This window comes from Scomber japonicus, chromosome 2 (genome assembly GCF_027409825.1).
Source record: "Scomber japonicus isolate fScoJap1 chromosome 2, fScoJap1.pri, whole genome shotgun sequence".
NCBI classification, from domain to species: domain Eukaryota; kingdom Metazoa; phylum Chordata; class Actinopteri; order Scombriformes; family Scombridae; genus Scomber; species Scomber japonicus.
In genome coordinates this window covers 41,217,715-41,224,081 of record NC_070579.1, presented here as the reverse complement: position 1 = coordinate 41,224,081, position 6,367 = coordinate 41,217,715, and the positions used below count along the sequence as shown (strand labels likewise).

Here is a 6,367-nt window from a genome sequence, read left to right as displayed (position 1 = left end):
TTCGACTATCCGACGGACCCTCCTCTCCAGCACCCCCGAATAGACCTTACCAGGGAGGCTGAGGAGTGTGATTCCCCTGTAATTGGAACACACCCTCCGGTCCCCCTTCTTAAAAAGAGGGACCACCACCCCAGTCTGCCAATCCAGAGGCACTGCCCCCGATGTCCACGCGATGCTGCAGAGTCGTGTCAACCATGACAGCCCCACAACATCCAGGGCCTTGAGGAACTCGGGGCGGATCTCATCCACCCCCGGGGCCCTGCCACCGAGGAGCTTTTTAACCACCTCGGCGACCTCCACCCCAGAGATAGGAGAGCCCACACCCGAGCCCCCAGGCCCTGCTTCCTTACCAGAAGGCGTGTTGGTGGGATTGAGGAGGTCTTCGAAGTATTCCTTCCACCGATCCACAACGTCCCGAGTCGAGGTCAGCAGCACACCGTCCCCACCGTACACAGTGTTTACGGTGCACTGCTTCCCCCTCCTGAGACGCCGGATGGTGGTCCAGAATCTCTTCGAAGCCGTCTGGAAGTCTTTTTCCATGGCCTCACCGAACTCCTCCCATGTCCGGGTTTTTGCCTCAGCGACCGCCCTAGCTGCATTCCGCTTGGCCTGCCGGTACCCGTCTGCTGCCTCCGGAGTCCTACAGGCCAAAAAGGCCCTATAGGACTCCTTCTTCAGCTTGACGGCATCCCTCACCGCCAGTGTCCACCAGCGGGTTCGGGGATTGCTGCCCCGACAGGCACCGACCACCTTGCGGCCACAGCTCCGGTCGGCCACCTTAACAATGGAGGCACGGAACATGGCCCACTCGGACTCAATGTCCCCCGCCTCCCCCGGCACATGGTCGAAGCTCTCCCGGAGGTGGGAGTTGAAACTCTCTCTGACAGGAGACTCTGCCAGACGTTCCCAGCAGACCCTCACAATGCGTTTGGGCCTGCCAGGTCTGCCCGGCATCCTCCCCCACCATCGGAGCCAACTCACCACCAGGTGGTGATCAGTTGACAGCTACGCCCCTCTCTTCACCCGAGTGTCCAAGACATGCGGCCGCAAGTCCGACGACACGACTACAAAGTCAATCATCGAACTGCGGCCTAGGGTGTCCTGGTGCCAAGTGCACATATGGACACCCTTATGCTTGAACATGGTGTTCGTTATGGACAATCCGTGACGAGCACAGAAGTCCAACAGCAGAACACCGCTCGGGTTCAGATCAGGGGGGCCGTTCCTCCCAATCACACCCTTTCAGGTCTCACTGTCGCTACCAACATGGGCGTTGAAGTCCCCCAGCAGAACGAGGGAATCCCCAGGGGGAGTGTTTTCCAGCACCCCCTCCAAGGAGTCCAAAAAGGCTGGATACTCTGAACTGCTGTTTGGACCGTAGGCACAAACAACATTCAGGATCCGTCCCCCCACCCGAAGGCGGAGGGAGGCCACCCTCTCGTCTACCGGGGTAAACTCCAACATACAGGCACCAAGCCGGGGAGCAATAAGTATTGCCACCCCTGCCCGGCGCCTGACACCAGTGGCAACTCCAGAGTGGACGAGAGTCCAACCCCTCTCGAGGAGACTGGTTCCAGAGCCCTTGCTGTGCGTCGAGGTGAGGCCGACTATATCTAGCCGGAACTTCTCAACCTCACACACCAGCTCAGGCTCCTTCCCCACCAGAGAGGTGACGTTCCACGTCCCTAGAGCTAGCTTCTGCAGCCGAGGATCGGACCGCCAAGGTCCCCGCCTTCGGCCGCTGCCCAGCTCACAGCGCACCCGACCCCTTTGGCCCCTCTCACTGGTGGTGGGTCTGTGGGAGAGGGGTCCCATGTCCCTTCTTCGGGCTATGCCCGGCCGGGCCCCATGGGGGAAGGCCCGGCCACCAAGCGCTCGCCTCCGAGCCCCGCCCCCAGGCCTGGCTCCAGGGGGGGGGCCCCGGTGACCCGCGTCCGGGCGAGGGACACGAAAAACCAATAGTCGTATTCATCATCGGGGTTTTCTGAGCTACCTTTTGTCTGGCCCCTCCCCCCGGACCTGTTTGCCATGGGAGACCCTACCAGGGGCATAAAGCCCCCGACAACTGAGCTTCTGGGGTCATTGGGACACTCAAACCCCTCCACCACGGTAAGGTAGTAGCTCAGGGAGGGGAGCTTTAGTTTCAGTTTATGGAACTGAAGAAAGGAATGTTGAGTGAGGTGTCTGATTTTTATAAGGAGGTGTTGGGATCATGGGGTGAGTTTGTGAAGTGTGTGAAGTATGAATGTAAGAATGTAAAGCAAGTATGGGAGCAGCCGGTGTTTTTAAATCCAAAAATCACATGGGAAGGGGAAACACTATATAATAGATTGATGTGGAGGGCTGGGTTTAGGAAGGTGAGGGATTTAGTTTATGAATATGTACCAGGGTTTATGAGGGCACAGGTGGTAGTTGATGAGGTGAGGGGCAGGGGGGATGAAATGTGGATGGGTACAGCAGAGGGGATGATGGATAAGATAAAGGGAGGGATGCCCAGAGAGTGGATGGAAATGATTGAGAGAGAGAATGTGGTGGATGAGGAAGGAGAGATTGAGATGTATGTAGGAGAAAGTGAGAAGAGAGTGAATTTGATGAGTGTGAAAACCAGAGTGTTGTATAAATGTTTAAGAGGGGGGGATGTGAGGAGACCAGCTGCAAAGAAAGTATGGATGAGAGTGATGAATGACATGGATGTGAAAAGAATATGGATGAATCTGAGAGTGAAATGGAACAGTAGTGAATGTGAGAATTTTGATTTTCTTTTAAGACACAATAGGGTTTTTAATAATTTAATTATAAGTAAGTTTGATGTGAATGTGAAGAAAGAATGTGATGTATGTGGAGTGGAAGTTGAAACATGTATGCATGAGTTTGTTGAATGTGAGGAGTTGCAGGGATATTTTGAGAGATTGAAGGAGTTAATTAACAGATGTTGGAATGAAAGATATGTAGAGAGAATGGAGTGGAAGGAATTGTGGTTGTTTGGAGTGGAAGGAAGAATGAAAGGGGTGAGTCTCTTGAACTACACATTGAGCCATGCAAGGTTTGCAGTCAAACTGAGGAGGAATCTGGCCCATTATGAGAAGAGGAAAGCTGACGTCTGGAGCATATTTAGGAGTGGATTGAAGAGGGATGTCAACATGATGTACAGATCATTAGATAGTGAGGAATTTGAGAGAGGGTTCATTATGGGGAGTACCCTCATCAGGATTGGGGAAGATGGAGAGGTACAGGTGGACTGGGGCTAGCAGTCTTGCCTCTCCATTGATATCTTTTTTTTGTGTGAGGTTTGTTTTGTTGTTTGTCTGTTTTTTTTTCTTTTTCCTTTTTTAATTTGCTTTTTATTTATTTAGTTTATTTATTTATTTTTTGTTTGTTTTGGCCTGAGTGTTTTGGCTACAGGCTCATGTAGAGTATAATTTGTGGTTTCTTTTTATGGTTTTTCTTTTCTTTTTTTTGCTGGTTTTTCCTTTTATTGTCTGGATTTTTCTTTTCATTTTTTTTTGGCCTGAGCGTTTTGGCTGCAGGCTACACAAAGATAAGGATTAGTGAGTATTTTATTTTGGTGTATATTTTCTTTATGGTGTCTGGGTTTTGTTTTATTTATTTGGTCTGAGTGTTTTGGCTACAGGCTTTATGTGACGAATGAATTGTGTTTATTTTTGGTTTGTTTAGTGTTTTCTTTCTGTTGTTCTCTCTGTAAATAATATGTCTTGTAAAAAACTATTTTTTGATAATAAAAAGAGAAAAAAAACCAAAAAAAACACGCCCGATCTCGTCTGATCTCGGAAGCTAAGCAGGGTCGGGCCTGATTACTACTTGGATGGGAGACCGCCTGGGAATACCAGGTGCTGTAAGCTTTTTTTCCCTCTCAGCTGTCACCAAAGGAGGGCGCTGTTGCTCCATCACCGCACACAGGGCTTTGAGGAACAAAAGCTGCAATCATTCCAGCTGTGTCTGAATGCACACAGTGGTGTCACAGCATGTTTAAATGGGCTTTCTGCAGCCTGTGGCTGTGTCTCAATTTGGACCCAACTGCGAGGCTGCATCCTCGAAGGACGCGGCCTTTGCGGCCTTCGAAGGATGCATCCTTGAGGAACCTCCGAAGGACGCATCAACCGTTGTGAAATGAGACGGTCTAGCCTTCGAGGCATTTCCTGGTTGCATCACCAGCTGTTCCCGCCCATAAGACGAGAAAGACGTCTCGACCGAAAAGACGGAGAAAAAGCTGACAAAATTATAAGAGAGAAGAAAGGAGAAGAATAAAGGAAAGGAGAAGAAAGAAGGAAAACACACAAGAAAGAAAGAAAGAAAGAAAGAAGGAAAACACACAAGAGAAAGAATAATAAAATAATAATAATCTGTAAATAGTTATTTCTGATGTAAATTTGTAAATAGTTAAATGTTAAGACCGTAGTTATATTTCATTCCTTGATAGAAAGAATTGTATATTGTATTTAATAATTATTTTGATAATAATTGTACATAATTTTTATAATTTTCTTATAATAATCTGTAAATAGTTATTTCTGATGTAATTTTTGTAAATAGTGAAATGTTTCATCACTTGATAATAAAAGAAAATATTTAATCCCTTGTTCTTCCTGAACAGTAGCACTTTATGCAACCCTGTTATAAATTGTACTGAAGTTGTAAATACTAAATGGAATAGACGTGTAACAATGAACAATATTTTTTATTTAATAACAACATAAAACATCAAAATCTTCACAATCAAATAAAAAATAAAGAAAAATCATAAATAAACACAGTTCATAAATAAAATCAAATTAAACACATCTATATAGATGTATATTTATTTTTCTATTACTTTTTCCAGGAGAGAGAAGAGCCTCTCCATCCTTTCTTTCCCCTTCTGCTCCCTCCTCTCCTCTGCCTCATTTTGCCTCATGTCCTCCTTTATGAGGTCAAGGAGGTCATCCTCCCTCCTCCTCTTCCTCCTGGGCCCTGGCTGGTCCTCCTCCTCCTCCTCCTCCTCCTCTTCACTCTCCTGCTCACCCACTGCGGCACTTGGCCCTGGTGTGTCCTCACGGATGGAGGCAATGAGGACAGGGGGGGCAATAGATGGCCTCTGCCCCAGTACCTCATCCATGAGGACAAACCACGGCCAAGTGCCAGCAGTGGGCTTGCCGCTGGCCCCCTCCCCTGTCCCTGGATATTTGCAATCCTAAGGCAGTGGAAATCAATCATGTCAGCAATTTTCAGCAAAAGTATTTAGTAACAGTAAAACTAATCCAAACCTGTAGGCTACCTACTTTATTTATTTTTTTTAAAATTGTCCCATTTTGTTTGGCCTGGTAGGGCTGGACCTTCCCCTCCAGCCCAATCTTTTCCAGTATTGCTCTAAACACAGAGGGAAGCAAGAGAAAAGGTAAACACAAGATCACATCAACACAGGGATGCAAAGATGTACAAAAATGGACATCAGCCTTACCTCCATCCCGCCGTGGCGGAGTTTTTGGCCCCCGTGAATAGATGGTCATTTTCCCCTCTTTGTTTAATCAGGAGCTCGGTTTGCTCCTTGCTCCCTAAAATAAAAATAAAAGAAAATGTAATGTAAAACATGTTTTTTTTTTACTATGTCAACAGACAAAAGGGTTCTAATATAGCAAAAAATTATCATAATAATGATAATAATGAAGTATAACATATAATAGTGATAATCCCAAACGTAGCTCTTTATTAAAATCTAAATTTGTTCATCTTAGTCCATTTATATATATATATATATATATAGATATAAGTCAAGTAATAAAATATAAGTAATTAGTAAAAGTATAAGTAGTAATAAGTAAAAATAATTAAATAAAACAAACCAATACTTACACTTGAATGAAAAGTCTTCACCTGTTGGTGTCGCCATTGTTGTGTTTTCGCGGCACTGAACAGCGCCGCGCAAAGGATCTTGGGATTTGGGAGGCCGCGAAGGATAGTAGCGATGCATCCTCGAAAAAGAGGGAAAAGAAGGCCGCATTTCAAGGCTGCATTTGAAGGAGTCTTCGAATTGGGACAGCCTTCGCGCGGCGTTGTGACGTAATCGGCCTCGAAATGCGCATTTCGAGGATGCAGCCTCGCAATTTGGACCAAATTGGGACACAGCCTGTGTCTTCGCATACGGCCATACCACCCTGAACACGCCCCCGTGGCTCGTCAGTGTGCAGGTGTGAGTGGAGGTGAGACGACGTGTGGAGAGAGAGCAGAGAGCAGTGTGAGTGATTGTTTGATTGATTGATTGTTTGTTGGTTTGTTTGAGGTGAGAGAGGCTCACAGACCTCGGTTTTCTTTCTAGTTTATCTTTCCCTTGGTTGTTCTTTGATTATATGAACTTTTTGTTTTCTGTGTATTT

General features: G+C 46.7%; 1 long non-coding RNA gene across 1 annotated transcript; it reads right to left on the bottom strand.

Moving 5' to 3' along the window:
* Positions 1 to 5,348: 5,348 nt before the first annotated feature.
* On the bottom strand, positions 5,349 to 5,908 carry LOC128381294 (uncharacterized). The gene is made up of 3 exons (XR_008323537.1): positions 5,848 to 5,908; positions 5,456 to 5,549; positions 5,349 to 5,364 (listed from the first exon to the last, which is right to left on the bottom strand). It is a non-coding gene; the product is annotated as an uncharacterized LOC128381294 (long non-coding RNA).
* Between the last annotated feature and the right edge of the window lie 459 nt (positions 5,909 to 6,367).